Source organism: Nomascus leucogenys, chromosome 18 (genome assembly GCF_006542625.1).
Source record: "Nomascus leucogenys isolate Asia chromosome 18, Asia_NLE_v1, whole genome shotgun sequence".
Taxonomy (NCBI): Eukaryota; Metazoa; Chordata; class Mammalia; order Primates; family Hylobatidae; genus Nomascus; species Nomascus leucogenys.
This window is the reverse complement of record NC_044398.1, coordinates 84,075,936-84,096,613: the sequence shown is the minus strand read 5'-3', so window position 1 is coordinate 84,096,613 and position 20,678 is coordinate 84,075,936. Positions and strand designations below refer to the sequence as shown.

General features: G+C 40.4%; 1 pseudogene; it reads left to right on the top strand.

The window, feature by feature from the left end:
- The first annotated feature begins 226 nt into the window (after nt 1–226).
- On the top strand, nt 227–1,210 carry LOC100599581 (annotated as a pseudogene).
- Nucleotides 1,211–20,678: the final 19,468 nt, after the last annotated feature.

Below are 20,678 nucleotides of genomic sequence, written 5' to 3'. Positions count from 1 at the left end.
AACAGATGTTCCATCCTCTTTTAATGGATCCAATGTTCATTTTTCCCAAAGCATTGATATTACCATACATGATCCCTAGTGGTAGCAGGGATTGAAAAAACCATTTGTAAAATCATTGAGCCAAGTTCAATAGATGAGGGGAAGTGAGGGGCATTCCTACTGATATTCTGTACATTTTTACCAGAATTGATGAAATACAGAGGAAAAGAGAAAGAAGTCTGCCCAGAGCCCCAGAATCAAAGCTGGTTCCCAGCCCAGTCCCATCTCATAGTTGCCAGCCTCCTCTTTCCTTTCAACATGACAGATGCCACTGTGACCTTCTCCAAGGACTTTCTGGCAGGTGGGGTGGCTGCGGCCATATCCAAGACCACAGCAGTGCCCATCAAGTGGGTCAAGCTGCTGCTGCAAGTGCAGCATGCCAGCAAGCAGATCACTGCAGATAAGCAATGCAAGGGCTTGACAGACTCTGTGGTTCATACACCCAAGGAGCAGGGAGTCCTGTCCTTCTGCCACAGTAACCTGGCCAGTGTCATCAGATACTTACCCACCTAGGCTGTCAACTTTGCCCAACGTAAATAGAAGCAGATCTTCTGAGGTGGGGTGGACAAGAGGCCCCAGTTGTGGTGCTACATTGCAGGCAATCTGGCCCCCCCGTAATGCCACTGTGCCACATCCTTGTGTATGGTGTACCCTCTTGATTTTTGCAGCTGCTTGACTTTGTACCCATCTAGCAGCTACTGTGGGTAAAGCTAGAGCTGAAAGGGAACCCAGAAGCCTCAGTAACTGCCTGGTTAAGATCTACAAAACCGATGGAATTAAGAGACTGCACCAGGGCTTTAATGTGTCAGTGTGGGGTATTATCATCTAACAAGCTTCCTGCTTTGGTATCCGTGACATTGCAAAAGGAATTCTTCCAGATCCCAAGAATGCTAACATCTTCATCAGCTGGATGATCGCACAATCTATCACTGGCATTGCTGGGATAGAAAGTCATTCCTATGCATTTGACACTGTCTGCCACCACAAGATGACACGGTCAGGGTACAAAGGAACTGATATTCTGCACACAGGCATCCTTGACTGCTGGAGGAAAAGTGCTCGTGATGAAGGAGACAAAGCTTTTCTCAAAGGTATGTGGTCCAACATTCTTAGAGGTATGGCTGGTGCTTTTGTGCCTTTCTTATATGATAAAATAAAGAAGTACACATAAGTTATTTCCTGGGCTTTTTCCCCTGTGAACAGGCATGTTATATTATTTAAAATATCTCGAGCCTTGTTGATAGACTCTGGGTTGTGCATTCATTAATGTCAACTATTTACTGTTGAAAATCAGAAGCAATAATATTCATATGACCAGTTCTCACTTAAAGCCGTTTCCATCATGATGATGGTGATAATGATGATTATGATTATGATTATGGGACTCAATTACATTTTTTATTTTAGTCATTCCTGATAAGTAACAAATATGAACAAATAAAAATATCTAAGATACAAAGAAAGAGAAAGAAATCCACAGTAACTGAAAGAGGTTCAAATCTATCAGTAAATCTGATAGATTGGAACAATCGAATTGGAACAGAGCTCTGTCAACACACACACACACACACACACACACACACACTCACACTCACCCTAAAAAGCTTTCACAAAAAGGAAAATGGTAAACATGGAACTATTACCTCCCAAGAGTTCACTCTGTTCTCTCCTGTTGTCTGGTAGTGGAACACCCCAAGGCCAGTCCTTGCTCCTCTTTTCTTTTTGATCTATGTTCCTGTCCTGGATGAGCCTATCCAGTCTCGTGGTTTTAAATATAATCTCCCAAATGCATATTTCATTCAGATTCCCTTCCCAAACTCCAGGCTTGTACATAAGCATTTGTACTGGACATCTGAAATTTAGAACGTCAAAAATTGAACCCCTCATCTCCTCCTATAAAACTTACTCTATGTGCAGTCTTTTTAATCCTGGTTAATGGAAACCCTAGCTTTTTCCTTTTTATTTTGAATTAATTTTAGGCTCATGGATAAGTTGCAAAAATAGTAGAGAGTTCCTGTGAATCCTTCACCCTGATTCCCCCCAAAATAACTTCTTACATAACTACAGTACAAGTATAAAAATCAGGAAATTGGCATTGGTACAATACTGTTGACTAAACTATGGATCTTTTTCGATTTCACCAGTTTTTATATTCACTTTTTTTCTTGATGTATGAAATGTTCTAAGAAATGTTGTTACATGTTGAGATATTTGTAACCAACAGTAGATACAATCAGTATGTAGAATTATTCCTTTACCCCAAACAAGCTCCCTCATGTCGTCTCCCCTCCAACCCTAACCTCTGGCAACCACTGATCCATTCCACATCTCTATAATTGTGTCATATTGAGAATGTCATATAAATTGAATCGTAAGGTAGGTAGCTTTTTGAAATTGACTTTTTTTTCTCTCAGCCTGATACTTTTGACATCCATTCAAGTTGTTACATGCATTCTTTTTATTTTTTGTCTGAGCAGTATTTGCTTATATAGATATACCACAGTTTGTTTATTCATTCACTTGTTGAAGGATATTTGTGTTGTTTCTACTTTTTGCCTATTAGAAATAAAGCTGCTATGAATAATTTGTGTACTGGGTTTTGTTTAACATAAGTTTTCATTTCTCTAGGATAAATATCCAGGGGTGGCATTGCTGGATCATATGGGAAGTATATGTTTAACTTTATAAGAAATTCCAAATTTTATTCCTGACTAGCCATACCACTTTACATTTCTGCCAACAATATCTGAGACCCAGTTGTTCCTCATCCTTTTCATCACTTGGTATTGTATTTTTTACTTTAGGCATTCTGATAGGTATGCTGGAGTATATCATGGTGACTTTAATTGCATTTCCCCAAGGGTTAATAATGTTAAACATCTTTTCATGTGCTTCTCTGCCGTCTTTTGGATATGTATTTGTTCAGATCTTTTTCCCATTTTCAAATGGGATTATTTTCTTGTTGTTGAGTTTAAATTGTGTGTGTGTGCATATTGATAGATAGAGACAGACAGACAGACAGATAGATAGATAGATGGATGAATGGATAGATAGATGAATGGATAGATAGATAAATAGACAGACAGACAGATACTGGATACAAAGCCTTTGTGGGATATGTGATTTGCAAATAATTTTTCCGAGGCTATGACTTTATTTTTCTTTTCTCAACAGAATATTTAAACAGAGCAAAAATTTTTAATTTTGATGAGTCCAATACACTGTTTGTTTTCTTTTATGGATCATGCTTTTGATGTCATGTTTAAGAATTCTTTGCTTATCTATAGGTCATGAAGATCTTCAGTATTTTCTTTTTAAAGTTTTATAATTTTACACTTTCATTTTGGCAAATTTTGAATAATTTTTGTATAAGAGATTCACCATCTTCTCAGTTATTCAGGTCAATAGCTTTGAAGTTATCTTTGAATTCTCTCTTACTCTTATATCCCACATCAAAACCATTAGGAATTTCTACTGAGTCTACCTTCTCACCAGTTCCACATCTACCACTCTGGCCTGGCCCATTATTATCACTCATCCATTTTCTATCCTTGTTCTCTATCCTCAACACAGCTACAAAACTGACCTACCTATCTTTCTTTCTCCCGTCCTTCCTGCCTGCCTTCCTTCCTTCCTTCCTTCCTTCCTTCCTTCCTTCCTTCCTTCCTTCTTTCCTTCCTTCCTTCCTTCCCTCCCTCCCTCCTTCCTTCCTTCTTTTCAGAGACAAAGTCTCGCTCTGTCACCCAGGCTGGAGTGCAGTGGTACCACCTGCAGTCTCAAGTCTCACTGCAGCCTCAAGGCTCGCTGCAGCCTCAAGGGCTCAAGCGATCTTCCTGCCTCAGCCTCTCAAAATGCTGGGATTATAGGCATGCGCCACCATGCCTGGCCAAAATTGACCATTTTTAAGGCATAAGAGAAATTGGGTCACTCTTCTGCCCTCCAGTGTCTCCCATTTCTCTACATGATGTGCTCCCTCCCTTACTTCTCAGACCACATTTTCTAGTACTTTACATTCAATCTCTCCACTCCCTCCCCACTGGTGTCCTCGTGTTTTTTAACCATACCAGGCATACTCCTACTTTGTAGCTTTTGTACTGGCTGTTCCTTTAACTGAAATGCTCTTCACCAGAAAGCCACATGGCTAACTCCTTCATCTTTTTTAAGACTTTGCTCAAAATTATCACCTTTGCGTGAGGCCTATCTTGACCACTCTAAACTTTCAACCTGCTACCTGTCACCCACCAGCACTCCCAGTCACTCTTACCTTGCTCTGCTTTTTATTTTGTCCATAGCACTTATCATCTCCTAATGCATTTCCTAATTTGCCTACATATTATATTTGCTATCTTATTGTCTATTGTTACCCTGCTAGAAAATAGCCCCATGAAGGCAGAATTCCTTGTTTTGTTCACTGACATATCCCATGCTCTTAAAAGTGCCTGGCAGTCATAGGGACGCAGTTAGTCTTTTTTTCAATGATAGAATAATAGCACATTTTAAATTAGTGATTTGCAAATTATGGCCCACCCACTCCTGTGGGTTCCCCAAATTCTTTCAAGGAATCTGCCAGCTCAAAACTATTTTCATAATAATATTGAGATGGTTATGTCTTGCTCTCTGTATTAGGCAGTTCTTGCATTGCTATAAAGAAATACCTAAAAAAAAAAAAAAAGAAATACCTAAGACTGGGTAATTGATAAGAGGTTTAATTGGCTCACGGTTCTGTAAGCTGTACAGGAAGCATGGCACAGGCATCTTCTTCTGGGCAGGCCTCAGGAAACTTTTACTAGTGGCGGAAGTTGAAGCAGGGGCAGGCACATCACGTGGCCAAAGCAGGAGCAAGAGAGAGAATGGAGGGAAGGTGCCATACTTTACAACAACCAGATCTCACAAGAAGTCACTCATTAGTGCAAAGACAGCACCAAGCCATGAGGGATCCACCCTGATGACCAAAACACCTCCCACCAGGCCCCACCTCCAGCACTGGGGATTACATTTCAACATGAGATTTGGGTGAGGACAAATATCCAAACTATATCACTCTCTGGGTTGACATTTGCATTGAAAGTTCAAAAGCACCAGTGGGTAAAACTGCTGGAATCCTCACACCCATGAAGGCAGTGGCACCAAATTATTGTAATAATCATATTCTTTTTTCTTTTTTTTTCTTTTTGAGATGGATTCTCACTCTGTTGTCCAGGCTGAAGTGCAGTGGTGCAATCTTGGCTCACTGTAACCTCTGCCTCCCGGGTTCAAGCGATTCTCCTGCTTTAGCCTCCTTAGTAGCTGGGACTACAGGCGCATGCCACCACACCAGGCTAATTTTTGTATTTGTAGTACAGACGGAGTTTCACCATGTTGGCCAGGATGGTCTCGAACTCCTGACCTCAAGTGATCCACCCACCTCGGCTTCCCAAAGTGCTGAGATGACAGGCATGAGCCATCGTACCCAGCCAAATAGTCATATTCTTCACTGCCATGGCACTCATGACTTAAAAAGAAAAGAAGATGATTTCTAATATGAGGTTATAGAAAAAAAATTTAAGGAAAAAGAGTTTCACTTAGGAATGTCCTTGATAAAGCACTAAAAATTGTTAGTTGTCAACCTTTGAGTGTACTGTTTTTTAATATTCTGTTATAAAATGGAAAGTCCTCGTAAAGCACTTTTGTTGCATGCTAAAGTACTGATTGACTTGAGGAAAACAATTTGTATGAGTATAGGAGTTGCACACTGAATTAGACAGTTTTTTCATGCAACACCATATTTTCTTGAAAAAACACTGACTGGCAAAGTATGGTTATCCAGATGTGGGTACTGGTGGACATTTCACTTTGGGAAAATAACAGACAGTGTTTGTTGCCAGTTGTGTCATAATTTTTTTTTTTAAAAAATAGAGTTTCTATATTGTTGCCCAGGCTGGAGTGCAATGGAGCGATCTCGGCTCACTGCAACCTCCACCTCCCAGGTTCAAGCGATTCTCCTGCCTCAGCCTTGTGAGTAGCTGGGATTACAGGAGTGCATCACCATGCCCAGCTAATTTTTGTATTTTTACAAGAGACAGGGTTTTGCCATGTTGGCCAGGCTGGTTTTGAACTCCTGGCCTCAAGGGATCCGCCCACCTCGGCCTCCCAAAGTGCTGAGATTACAGACGTGAGCCACCACGCCCAGCCATTGTGTCATAATTTTGTACATACTCTAGTTTCATAAAAATCTCATTAGTTGATATTGAATGCATTTTATTGTGTTTAAGATTTTTCATTATTTTTTTTTAACACCCCACTGTCAACATTAGACAGATCAACCAGACAGAAAGTTAACAAGGATATCCAGGAATTGAACTCAGTTCTGCACAAAGTGAATAGACATCTACAGAACTCTCCACCCCAAATCAACAGAATATACATTTTTTTCAGCACCACACCACACCTATTCCAAAATTGACCACATAGTTGGAAGTAAAGCTCTCCTCAGCAAATGTAAAAGAACAGAAATTTTAGCAAACTGTCTCTCAGACCACAGTGCAATCAAACTAGAACTCAGGATTAAGAAACTCACTCAAAACCGCTCAACTACATGGAAACTGAACAACCTGCTCCTGAATGACTACTGGGTACATAATTAAATGAAGGCAGAAATAAAGATATTCTTTGAAACCAATGAGAACAAAGATACAACATACCAGAATCTCTGGGACCCATTCAAAGCAGTGTGTAGAGGGAAATTTATAGCACTAAATGCCCACAAGAGAAAGCAGGAAAGATCCAAAATTGACACCCTAACATCACAATTAAAAGAACTAGAAAAGCAAGAGCAAACACATTCAAAAGCTAGCAGAAGGCTAGAAATAGCTAAAATCTGAGCAGAACTGAAGGAAATAGAGACACAAAAAACCCTTCAAAAAATTAATGAATCCAGGAGCTGGTTTTTTGAAAAGATCAACAAAATTGATAGACCACTAGCAAGACTAATAAAGAAGAAAAGAGAGAAGAATCAAATAGATGCAATAAAAAATGATAAAGGGGATATCACCACCAATCCCACAGAAATACAATCTACCATCAGAGAATACTACAAACATCTCTGTGCAAATAAACTAGAAAATCCAGAAGAAATGGATAAACTCCTCGACAAATACACCCTCCCAAGACTAAACCAGGAAGAAGTTGAATCTCTGAATAGACCAATAACAGGCTCTGAAATTGTGGCAATAATCAATAGCTTACCAACCAAAAAGAGTCCAGGACCTGATGGATTCACAGCCGAATTCTACCAGAGGTACAAGGAGGAACTGGTACCATTCCTTCTGAAACTATTCCAATTGATAGAAAAAGAGGGAATCCTCCCTAACACATTTTATGAGGCCAGCATCGTCCTGATACCAAAGCCTGGCAGAGACATAACCAAAAAAGAGAATTTCAGACCAATATCCTTGATGAACATTGATGCAAAAATCCTCAATAAAATACTGGCAAACCGAATCCAGCAGCACATCAAAAAGCTTATCCACCATGATCAGGTGGGCTTCATCCCTGGGATGCAAGGCTGGTTCAACATACACAAATCAATAAATGTAATCCAGCATATAAACAGAACCAAAGACAAAAACCACATGATTATCTCAATAGATGCAGAAAAGGCCTTTGACAAAATTCAACAACCCTTCATGCCAAAAACTCTCAATAAATTAGGTATTGATGGGACGTATCTCAAAATAATAAGCGCTATCTATGACAAACCCACAGCCAATATCATACTGAATGGGCAAAAACTGGAAGCATTCCCTTCGAAAGCTGGCACAAGAGAGGGATGCCCTCTCTCACCACTCCTATTCAACATAGTGCTGGAAGTTCTGGCCAGGGCAATCAGGCAGGAGAAGGAAATAAAGGGTATTCAATTAGGAAAAAAAAAAAGATTTTTCATTATTAAGCGAGGTATCTCTAAACTTTTTTCTGACACATTTTCTCTTTCATCTTCAGTTTCTTGCCAACTCTATGTTTTAGTCAGAAGCCTTTCTATTGCAGGTGCAAAACCCTAATTTAAATTAGCTTAAGCAAACAAACAAACAAAAAAACAAAAAAAAAAACAAGAAGAATTATTAGCTCACAGAAAAATTGGTTCAGAAGGCCCTGAGTTCAAGCTCAATCAAGCCAGATCCAGGGTCTAAACCTCCAGGACTTTTCATCTCTATTATTTGTCTCCACTTGGCTACACTCGGCATGCTATCTATGCCTCTCCACCTAGAGGAGTCACGAAAGTGACCACGGTCATCCCCAGCTTTATGTTATCCCGGATGAGCAAACAAGGAAAAAGGAGAGCTTCAGTCCCCTAGTTCCTCTCTCTTTCTCTCTCTTACACACACTGTATACTCTGGCCATGATTCGATCATGTTTCCACCTCTGTGTGTCCAGCCAATGTTACAGTAAGATGGGTCTGGTCCCAGTCACATGCCAACCCTGGAAGTGGGATGTATATTTATGAGACCCATTATGCACACACACACAAACACACACACACATACACACACAGCCAAATGGATTTGAGGAAAAACGGATCCACAAGAAAAAGATGCTGGCAGAAAAAAACAGCGTCCCACTACAACAGAGACAGAATCCCTGTATATTTGTACACCCTACTCCCACAGCTAAGGATAACAGAAAGTTTTTAGAAATAAGCAATGCTTGACTTACAGTTTTCAAAATCACTATTCTATAATTTCAAGAAACGTCTGGGTTGAGCGAGTGGAGTAAACTGACGCTAGGAAATCACCTCTTACGAACCCCTGACTATTCAAGAAAGAAGAAAGAAATTCAAATTGTCAGTAGTCAAATTATTATAAAAGTAAAATAAGGTTGAGTTAGGCAATTCATGGGATAACGTATTCAGGATATAAACCAGAAAACGCCGCATAGATAGGTAGAATGTGGTCCTACTTAGTAGCATTATATTTTTCTTCCAATAACATTGGAAACCAGCATTTCTAGATATTACTATAGCTAAAGGAGAGTTATAGCTGTCTCTTAATTCATTCTTGAAATGCAAGTCTCCAAATCAATGGGCTGAGAATAGGGGCCATTCTCATGTCACCAACTCCAGCTGCACTGTAGGTGCCCCGCTCGTATCTCCTCACAATTACCACGTCAGCCCATGGTGCCTGACTTCCACTTTCTTCAGCCACCTAAGCACACTTTGTCCACCCATGCAGTCAGGCCAAAAGTGTGAAAATATTAACAGCCCATCAATGTTCAACTATTGACTTACAGGAGTTGGTCGTGGTGACTCTGGGGGGTGAGTGGAACACTGTTTTCCGGAGAAGGCTTCAGCTCCTGCTGCCCATGGTGGAGGCTGGCTTGTAACACACTCTTTACCAGCTGCCTTCATCTTCCCTCACATCTCACTCACCTGTTGGTGTTTCCTTCACCTGCCAAACAACCTGCTTTTATTTGAATCTTTATCTCAGGGTCTGCTTTTAAGACAAGAGAGAGAAAAGAAATGAAAAGGCGTGTATTGAGCGAGCCGTTCATGCTTTTCCTGCACTTTGAAGTATACAGAGCTTATTCCAGCAAGGTCCCATGTAACCAGAAATCATTCTTTTGCTAACTTTAAGAAACTAGAGGACCTAGGTGCACAAAAATGAGAGAAAAGGGCCTGTGAACATATGCACTTGAGTCTCACATGGATGTATTTAGTCAGCCTTGGGACTGCCTCCAAAACCAAAAAGTAAAACAACATAAAATGAAGTTAGTGATGGAATAACCAAGGTCGACTGACCTCTTGTATCCTCCCTCCATCTTTCTGAGTTTAAATGAGTAGATGATTGGAAGCAAATGGGTGTGGGAGGGAGGGGAATGGAAGGAGAGAGGAGGCAGACACATTTAATACATGACCTCAAACTACTACGCTGCTTCGTTTCGTGATTTCCTCCTTTATGTCTATGCACTTTAATCAACCTCAAGGTGTGCACCCTTGGGGAACTGACACACATAATCATCACCTACAGAATTCGTAGATTACATTCTATATGGTCTGCTTGAGATGGCAGGAATCCCAACAATACTTTTTTTTAAAAAATGTTACTTAACTGGTTAAAAGGAAAAAAACTTTTGAAAGTGTAAGCTCTAGGTGTTCAGAAAACTTATTCTAACAGATCCTCCCCCCAGAGTCATATAACCTATTGGCATATAAAATATTGTGCTCTAAGATACTTTCCTTTCCATTTCTTTTTTTTTTTTTTTTTTTTCAGAGTCTCACTCTGTTGCCCAGGCTGCAGGGCAGTTGCACAATCTTGGCTCACTGCAACCTCCACCTCCTGGGTTTAAACGATTCTCCTGCCTCAGCCTCCAGAGTAGCTGGAATTACAGGTGTGCGCCATCATACCCAGCTAACTTTTATGTTTTTAATAGAGACACAATTTCACCATGTTGGCCAGGCTGGTTTCAAACTCGCAACCTAAGGTAATCCGCCTGCCTTGGCCTCCCAAAGTGCTGAGATTATAGGTGTGAGCCATCGTGCCCAGCCCTCCCTTCTATTTCTTAATTAAATATTCTAAAAGCAAGTTATAAAGCACTTGTGTTTCACATATAATAAGTATTCATTTAAATGATGTTTGGCAAGTATTCTACTAAGTGAGCAATTTAAAGACGGAAGGTATTTTACTCACAATTGCTCATAGATATTTGGTATAAATATAAATATACAAATAAAAGCTTACAAATATTGTACTCCTGTCACACATAATCACAGACTTTAAAATATCAATTTACCTTAACAGTCCAAGCAGCTCATGAAAATTCACTGTCAGGGAAGAACCGAAATGAGTCAAGAGAACAATGTGTTATTTTTCTTTTACTTCAATTATCTTTACATAATTTCTAATTTTGTGATGAGACATTTTGGAATATTGCTTTCTTAAAAATCTACTGATTGCCTCAATGCCTGCCAGAGGTTCTGTGGGGTATTTAAGGAGTATGTAGGAAAGGGTAGTTCTAGTAAATTTGTTGTAAATCTTAACCTGCAAATTGAATTATTTACTATGAAATAAGTAATTTTTATTTTTTGGGAACTTGACAGTCTTCAAAGCTGTGATACTCCAGAGGCACTTCACACTTAAGGAAGAAGATATTTCATCCAAGTGTCAATAGCTATAACTCCAAGGATCCAGGACACCTGCGCTTCTCTCCGGACACACCTTCAGGTGTGGTGGTTTAGTAGTTACATTGCTGCAACACAGCTGAATACGATCTGCCACATAACAACGTTTAAAATTATACCATCAGTTCCCCTAAAACACAGTGTCCCCATGGGGATTCTCTGACTGTGTTTCCATCAGAAGGTGATAACCTTAAGGACTGGTTGTCTAAGAATATACCTAAAGAGACCCCCAAAAAAAGAGAGATTGGAAAGAGTATAGGACAAAGTTACCTAGTTATAAGGATGGGCTGTTGTGGCTTCCGAAATTCTGATGATCCCTCATTGCCATGGCCCTATTATGCATTTTTAAGCCTTTTGTTTTGTGGCAGATGAATTCATCTGGTTTACACGCATTCTGGTTCAGTTTACCATTATTTATAGGATCAAGAGACTGTTGCTACGATGACTCCAACACAAGTAAAGGAAGAGCCAAAGGGTTAGTTTTGCCCCCATCTCCGAACAAAGGACTAAATGTTTCCGTCTTCAACTAATTGTTGTGGTGACTTTTCAGTTCTATGAATATAGACCTGAAAATCCTAAACAAAACGTTAGCAAGTCAAATCCAAAAATATGCAAAAACAGATAATACACAGCAGCAATTATCGTCTTAGGTATCTACCTAAGAGAATGAAAACATATGCTCATAAAAAGACTTGCATATGAATATTAATATTATAACAGCCCAAAGTGGAAACACCCCAAATGTCTGTCCACAAGCAAATGGATACTGAAGTTGTATTATTTATACAAGGGAATACCACTCAGCGATAAGAAGGAACAAAGTACAGATACACAAAATAAACATGGATAAATTTCACAGACATTTTTCTGAGCAAAAGTGGCCTGGCATTAAAAAAGTGCATACTGTATGATTCCACTTATGTGAAATTCTAGAATAGTTAAAACACATCTATGGTGATTTTTTTTTTTTCTAAACCAGTGTTGGCCAGGCACAGTGGCTCACACCTATAATCCCAGCACTTTGGGAGGCCGAGGCAGGCGGATCACCCTAGGTCAGGAGTTTTGAGACCAGCCTGGCCAACATGGCGAAACCCTGTCTCTGCTAAAAACACAAAAATTAACCAGGTGTGGTGGCATACCCCTGTAGTCCCAGCTACTTAGGAGACTGAGGGAGAAGGATCCCATGAACCTGGGAGGCAGAGGTTGCAGTGAGTGGAGATCATGCCACTGCACTCCATCCTGGACAATAGAGCAAGACTCCATCTCAAAAAAAAAAAAAATGTTTCAGTGAGGTGTGGGGTGAGGGAGACTGCAAAGTGGCAAAGGTGAATTTTGGAGAGAGGGCACTCTTCTATATCTTAATTTTTATGGCAATGACATTGATGTACAGTTTTGTCAAAAGTCATCAACTTATATACTTAAAATATGAGAATTTTATCATAAATTATGCCTTAAGAAGCTTATTTAAAGAAAGAATATTATTGAAAAGTGATGAATAGGCAATATCTTTTTACAGAAAGGTTTTTTGTCTCAATTTCCATGATTCCACTCTCTGACCACCACCTTCTTTCCTTCCTTCTCACTCCTTACATTACCAATGCAACAACTCTTTGTCCCCAGTGAGCTCTCCAGCTTTTCACTCTCCCTGCCCTGCCTCCTTTTGTCCCTTATCCCACTTAAATTTCATGGTCTGTAAATCACTCCTTTGCATCCCTCACCGTCCTTGCTCTGCGCTTCAATTGGATAGACCATTTCCCAGATTAAATCACTCTGCCTACTCCACCTGCACCTAATCAGCTGAATGTGGTTGAAGAAAACCACACAACCAGGCTGATAGGACACATTCTAAATGCATAATCACCAACCCCGGGAGGTCCCCACTGTTGCTGACGTTGCTCCATTTAACGCTGTGCCCTGCTTTTCTCAACAACAATGACATCTCTTTTTGGATATTCAAAACTCAAATCTCTCTCTACTTCCTCACTTTCAAGGAAATTTTGCTAGTTTTTGCTTAATAGAAGAGATCAGAGGAGAACTTCAAAGCACACACCCAACATGAAATCTCTACCTGCATCTCTGCCTTCATATACTTGCTACACGCAACTGATTCTCTGTGCACCTACTTAATGCTCACCCCTTTGCTTGTGGACCTGCCAAAGACATCACTCCAGCAATTGTCCTCTATCCTTCAACATCAGACTTTTCACCTCTTCTAAATATCTCCAATTGCATATAAACACATTTCAATATCTTCCATCATTAAGAAAAACACCTTCCCTTGACTTCAGATCCCATTGCATTTCCCAGTTCCCCTTCATAGAAACACTCCTGGGCCCAGCACGGTGGCTCACGCCCATAATCCCAGCACTTTGGGAAGCCAAGGCGGGCGGATCATGAGGTCAAGAGATCTAGACCACCCTGGCCAACATGGTGAAACTCTGGCTCTACTAAAAATACCAAAATTAGCTGGGCATGGTGGCATGTGCCTGTAGTCCCAGCTACTTGGGAGGCTGAGGCAGGAGAATCACTTGAACCCGGGAGGCGGAAGTTGCAGTGAGCCGAAATCCCGCCACTGCACTCCAGCCTGGGCAACAGAGCAAGACTCCATCTCAAAAAAAAAAAAAAAAAGAAATACTCCTCCACTTTGGGAGGCCAAGTCAGGTGGATCACGAGGTCAGGAGATCGAGACCACAGTGAAACCCCTTCTCTACTAAAAATACAAAAAACAATTAGCCAGCGTGGTGGCGGGCACCTGTAGTCCCAGCTACTCCAGAGGCTGAGGCAGGAGAATGGCGTGAACCCGGGAGGCGGAGCTTGCAATGAGCCAAGATTGCGCCACTGCACTCCAGCCTGGGCAACAGAGTGAGACTCTGTCTCAAAAAAAAAAAAAAAGAAGAAATACTCCTCAAAAAAATTTTCGGTAATTGCCATCTCTATTTTCTCACCTCCTTTTCTCTCTTGACCCACACCAGTGAGGGCTCTTTTTCATCAGTACACTAAAATTGCTCTTGTCAAGGTCACAGTGCCCTCCACGTAGCCAAGTCTTATGGCTTTTTCTCAACTTCAAAGTCACAACTGATCACTTTCTTTCTTTGGCCACCTGAACCTGTCTCGGCTCTTCTCCTACTTCTATAGCCACTCTTTTCCAGTTTCCTTTTCTACTCTTAAAAATTTCTCAACCTCTAAACTTGGGAGTGTTCCTGGGCTCAACCATGGAACCTATTGTTTTCTCTTTATTAATTCACTAGAATATCCCCTCCCACACCATGGCTTTCTGTTCCATGTGGACACTGTTTACTTTCATGTTTCTCTCCAGCCCCTGAACACCAGACTGTAGAGTCAACTGCCTAATGGACATCCACACACGCTAACATGTCTACAATCAGAACTTTAAGTTCCCACCCAAACTCACTTCTCTCCCAATTTTCCCCATATAAGGAAAGCATGATTCCATTATACCAGCTTCTCAAGCCAAAAACCTTGATGTTATCTCAGGTAGGAATTGATTTCAGTTGAGATCAGAAAACCCAAATCACTGGAACAATCATATTGCTTTTCTCAAGCAGTCTGTAAGTAGAGATCCTGGAATCTTTTTTAGTGGCTCAAGAACATTAAGACTGAAGACTGTGTAATTATTTTGGCTTTCTCCTCATGGTTGCAACATGGCTTCCATATTCACTTGGGAGATGTAATTTTTAACTTGCCACCCCCAACAAATTCAGGATTCTACCAGTAAGGGGAAAAAAGAAGATGCATCTAGAAGTATCTGCCATATTATCTTTAGCTCCTCTTTTTCCCAGGTACCTCACATCCTATCGGTTAATAATCTGGACTCTACCTTCAAAATACATCCATCATTCAATCATCTTCACCATCACATCCTGGTCTGAGCTACTATAAACTCTCACCTGGATTACTACTGCATTTTCACCTCCTAACTGATCTCCCTGCTTCATCGTTTTTCACCCATTATTTATTCTTAACAAAGCAATCAAAATAATATCTAATTCTATTATGTCACTACTTGGCCCAAAATGCTCCTATGGCTTCCCATCCCAGTCAGAGAAAAAGCCAAAGTCCCTACTTTTTTTTTTTTTTTTTTTTTTTTTTTTTCCGAGACAGAGTCTGGCTCTGTTGCCCAGGCTGGAGTGCAGTGGCACAATCTCAGCTCAATGCAACCTCCACCTCCTGGGTTCAATTGATTCTCCTGCCTCAGCCTCCCCAGTCGCTGGGATCACAGGCACACACCACAGCACCCAGCTGATTTTTGTGTTTTTAGTAGAGACAGGATTTCACTATGTTGACCAGGCTGATCTTGAACCCCTGATCTCAGGTGAGCCACCTCGGCCTCCCAAAGTGCTGGGATTACAGGCATGAGCCACTGCATCTGGCCCCTTACATTGTTTTAAAAGGCCCTGAATGATCTGTTGTTCCTGTTACCTTTGTGAATTCATCTTCTGCTAATCCCCTCTTGCCCAATCTATTTGAGCCACGTTCACTTTCTTGCTGTTTTTCGAACATTCCAAGACCCTTTAACCTCAGAGCTTTTGCATCTGCAGAGTCTTCTGCCTGGAATGCTCTTCCCCTCACGGGGCCCATATGATGTGCTCTCTCACTTCCTTCAGGTTTGTGCTCAGGTACTGCCTTATCACCTCATAGAAAATAGCAGTCTGCCTCCATCACCATCCCCTTTCTTTGCTTTATCCTTTGTATCACTTTCCACTAGCCACAGATAAAATGTTTATGTGATGGTTAGTGTATTGTCTGTCTCCACTAACTAAAATGTAAACTGTGTGAGAGCAGGGACTTAGTTTTATTCACAGCTGAAATTCCTGGCACCAAGACAATACTTGGCTCATAATAGCTACTTAATAAATATTTGTTGAATTTGAGTGAAATTTTTCTGATTCTGGATCAGAACTCACATATCTTTGGAGAAACTTTGCACTATTCCTGCAGGGAAAATTCTTTTTCCCCCTTCCCACAGTGGCAAGGGAAATCTTCCCATGAAGTCTAGATCAAACCAATCCCCTATCCTCCTCTGGATTAATTACTCACCATAGCCACTGGGAGAACCGAGGTCTGTGAACTATATCCTGCCCTTCAGGGAATATAATCCTTTTTTCAAAGCCTCTGCACTTATGTTTTCAGTGACTTGGGGAGTGCTTGAATAGATCAGAGCATCTGCATCTCTGCTGCGCAACCCCGACTAATAACAAGCCCTGAAATTATGGTCTATCATTGTAGCAAACCAGAGCTACCCTAGAGCATCCAACTTAGTACTAACAAGATCAAGTGTGAGGAGGTTATCATCAGTCTATACCTTCTATACCTGCAAGAATCTCATATATAGATATACACACACATACATATACATACAGTCATGCACTGTATTACACTATATTGGTCAATGATGGACAGCATATGTGATAGTGGTCCTATAAGACTGTAATACCATATTTTTACTGTACTTTTTCTATGTTCAGATATGTTTTACCATTATGTTACAATTGTCTGCAGTACTCAGCACAATCATGTGCTGTACATGTTTGTGGCCTAGGAGCAATGGTTTAGCATATAACCTAGGTGTGTAGACTATACTAGACTATACTACGTAGTATAGTCTAGTACTGTCTGGTACACTGTATGATGATCATACAACAACAAAATCACCCAATGACACATTTCACAGGATGCATCCCAATCATTAAGTGACATATGACTGTATAAACATACACATAAACACACACACTATGCATGCACACACACATACATTCATATTCCTTAAATTTATTTTTGATAGCTTCTCTGGTACTTACCGACACCAATGAATGGGGCATCTAGCCTTACCTTGGATAGGTCCTAAGCAGGCAATGCAATCAAATCCTCCTTAGTCAGTGCAGCCTCTACGTCTTCTGAGCTAGTACTGGAACGTTATGTGGAAGGCTTATTGTCTTCTCATAAGGCAACACAGAAGCCCCCACTAGTAGGCCCACTAGCCCTTAAACTGTCTTTCCACAGGCTCCTCTCTCTCCCCAAACCCCATTCCATCATCTCCATTCTACCACAGGAGGCCATCTTGTCTGTTTGATGTCCTGTAGTCAGGTCAGTAGGAGGCTCAACAACATGTCTGCTCTACTCTCTGAAGCCCTGAAATGTGTTTATTGAGTGAGAGTTGTTAGGACAAGACTGATGGGTGATGGGAGACAGATTTAATAAGTCTATTCTCACATCGTGCTGGAAAACTTGTCTACCCCACACTCACTATCCTGGTGCTTGTCAAGTGACAGTTTTTACCATGGCTCTACAGAATGGTTTAGCAATTTAATTTTGCAGGAGAAAAAAGTTAATGATGCAAGAAAATGTTCACAATGTATTGTTAAATGAAAAGAGCAGATTACAAAAGTACAGTATGCTCCCAGTGGCTTATGTACATAGATATGTGGGATGACATAAATAAAAGTGCTTTTTCTCTGAGCAGTGGCCTTATGCATTGACTTGTTCAGCTTTTCTCTGCATGTTTATGCCCATGCACTTTTTAATGTCTTTCAATTTCTCTATAAAAGGCATTTATTACTTTTATAATCAGAAAGAAAACTGCTAGAAGCATTTTTTTTCTCTTTAGTTTTGTTCCCACTATGCATAATGGTAAGAAAAGAGCAAATAAAAAAATAAAGAATAAGTCCACCTGTGGTGGCTCACACCTGTGATCTCAGCACTTTGGGAGGTCAAGGTGGGAGAATTGCTTGCGGCCAGTTCAAAACCATCCTAGTCAACATAGTAAGAGCCTATCTCTACAAAAAAAGAAAAGATAAGATAAAAAAGAAATTAAAAAGAAATAGACAATAACAGATTTCATCATATAACCAGGACTCTTGATTGCCAAGTGTCAGAAACCCAGTCAAATAAGCTTAAATGAAATCGCCCAGGCACAGCTGGACTAGAGGCTCAAAAAATGTTATTAAGGGTCTTAGGCCCTCCATGTCTTCTCTGTGCCCATTCTCTTTGTTTGTTGCCTCCTTTCCTCCTAAAATAAGCAACTTCTTCCAAATGGCTAGGGAGAATACTTACATTGTCCTTAGAGCTTGCAATCCCAGTGGTCTAGAGAGTGTCCCAGAATCCATATATCAAATCCCAGGAAAGACTCTGATGTGCCCTGCTTGGATCATGTGCCCATATGTGAACGCGGGACAGGAAGGAGAGTATTCTGATTGGCCAGGGCTGGATCACCTGCCTTCTTTGGGGCAATGGGGAAACAGAGTGGAACAACCTGGTGCTAGCCCCATGCTAAGGGTTCCCCATAATAAAGAAGGATTTCATAAATAGAAGGGAAATAGTGTACTAGTTAGACAAAAGCAATAGTCTTCTACTCTGCTTGTTTTTAAAGTGTTACTTTGCTAAATTATTCTTTGATATCAAATTTGGGTGTTTCTTAGTATTGCTCTAGTTTTAAACGTTAAAATTATTTCTCCCCTTTTTATAGAAAGCATCTACTTATAAATATTGAAATGACTTTACCTTTACTCAGTTGAGATTGCTTTAACTCATTTACTGGATCTTTAATCAATTCCAGATTATAGCCGTTATATTGTATGGATTCTTTCTTCCTTTCTTGAGGCCGGGAATTCCATATGAAAATTTCCCTAGCTTTATAACAAACAAAAATCTTACAAGTTATCCCAAAAGCTGTGTCTAGATAAAAAGAGTATATCCTCTTCTTCCTGTTTCAGTCAGGGTTTTAAGTGGCTTAAATGAAAAAGGAATTAAAGGCTGGTAGGTAGCTCACAGATGCTCTGAGAGAGCTTGAGAACAAGGCTTGGATGCTGGGCAGTCAGGAATAATGTCCAATTACTCTGCAGGAGCCACTACAACTAAAACACCCCTACTGCATGGTCAGCATCTGTACCATGACTTGCACAAATGCTGCTCAGCTCACGTGGGAATTTTCAGGATCAGATGCCAGAAACTCTGGCACCGATGATCCTGAAGAGCCCCAACATCTTTGTTGCCAACCTTGCCGAAGGACAAATTCTACATGCCTCCTTTCTCCCATTGTTCACTTCTGAATGAAAGCCATATGCAAGTGCATCAAATTGGCAGAATCCAGGACACACACCCATGACCCCAAGGGAAGCTGGGAAAGAGTTTCCTGCTGCAACCTGGGGAAGTGGGACTCCTACTACAGAAAATTTTCCAAGCATTAAAAGAGCATTCAAGGGGTGCTGGGCAATCAGGAATGTCCACAATAACCAGTGTCCACAATAAGCCCTTGAAGGAGAGATTTCTATCTGTTAGTGCTTCCCCTATCTTATAGTTGCAAAAAATACTCAGAAGATCAACTGAAAGGTGGAAGTGCTGACACCTATCAAGCACTGCAGAGTGTGCTACTTCATGGAGGAATATGTTACTGATACCAGAATAATGCAGTTGTTTCTTAATTCTCCATATCCCAAATTCAGTAGGACTTAACCTGGAATCCCAACTTTAAGACAATAAAGGTACTCATATACATGAAAAACATTTTGCACAAATCATTTACCTGTACCAAAATTCAACCATAATGCCAAAATCAGTTATATCTTAAAATTAATCTCTTGATCTTTTAATAAGTGAAATAGTCTGATCACTTGAGTTTCAAGGAATAATTGTGCCTTTTATAGCTATTCTCATATTTACAAAATAGCATAATATTAACTTTCAATATGATCACTTCCATTCCTTTATATAAATGCCAAGATTTACTCTTGTCTGCCAGGATACATACTTATTTCTCTCTGTATCTGTTGACAGCGCAAATAATAAAACTTATTTTGTTCACTTTTCTGTGTCAACAGCAGTTGTATAAATCATGTGAGTCTTTGAATCTCTCACTAAAATAGAGAAAATTGACTTTATTTATCCCTTTTGTGTTAAACTGTTTTTAAATTTCTTTTTTGGTAGAATGTCTGCATTGTTTTGATCATACTCCAGCTTTGGTGGCCATGCAGACATGGTTCACACTGCCACCTGGTGTGGCTGGGACAAACTTTCTTCAGCTCTCTGGAAGCTACCAGAGCAGAGTCAACACACTGACCCGGCATTACTGTCATGCCACAGGCTGACTTTTGTTCTTGAAGAATCTGCGGATCTACGTAAAATGAGGAGAGAGGTTTGGATCAACAGCAAACACAAATTATTTTATAGAGGAAGGGGAAATCATAAGTCTTTAGCATTTTAATTCAGCAAATGTTTACTTAGGGCTCACTGAACTTAAGGTCTGTACTTTGTGCCATCGGTGACACAAAAATGAGGAAGGGACAACCCCTGCCCTAGAGTATCCAGTAATTAAAGGCAGAATATAACACGAGGTAAGCATGCAATATGCTTTAGAGGGGAAGAGATCACGAAAAATAACATAAAAGCAAACAAACAAACAAAACCCAAAAATAGACCTCTTAGTGGGAGTGGCATCTGGGATAACCTTAAAAGAAGTTTGGAACTTTGCAGGCAG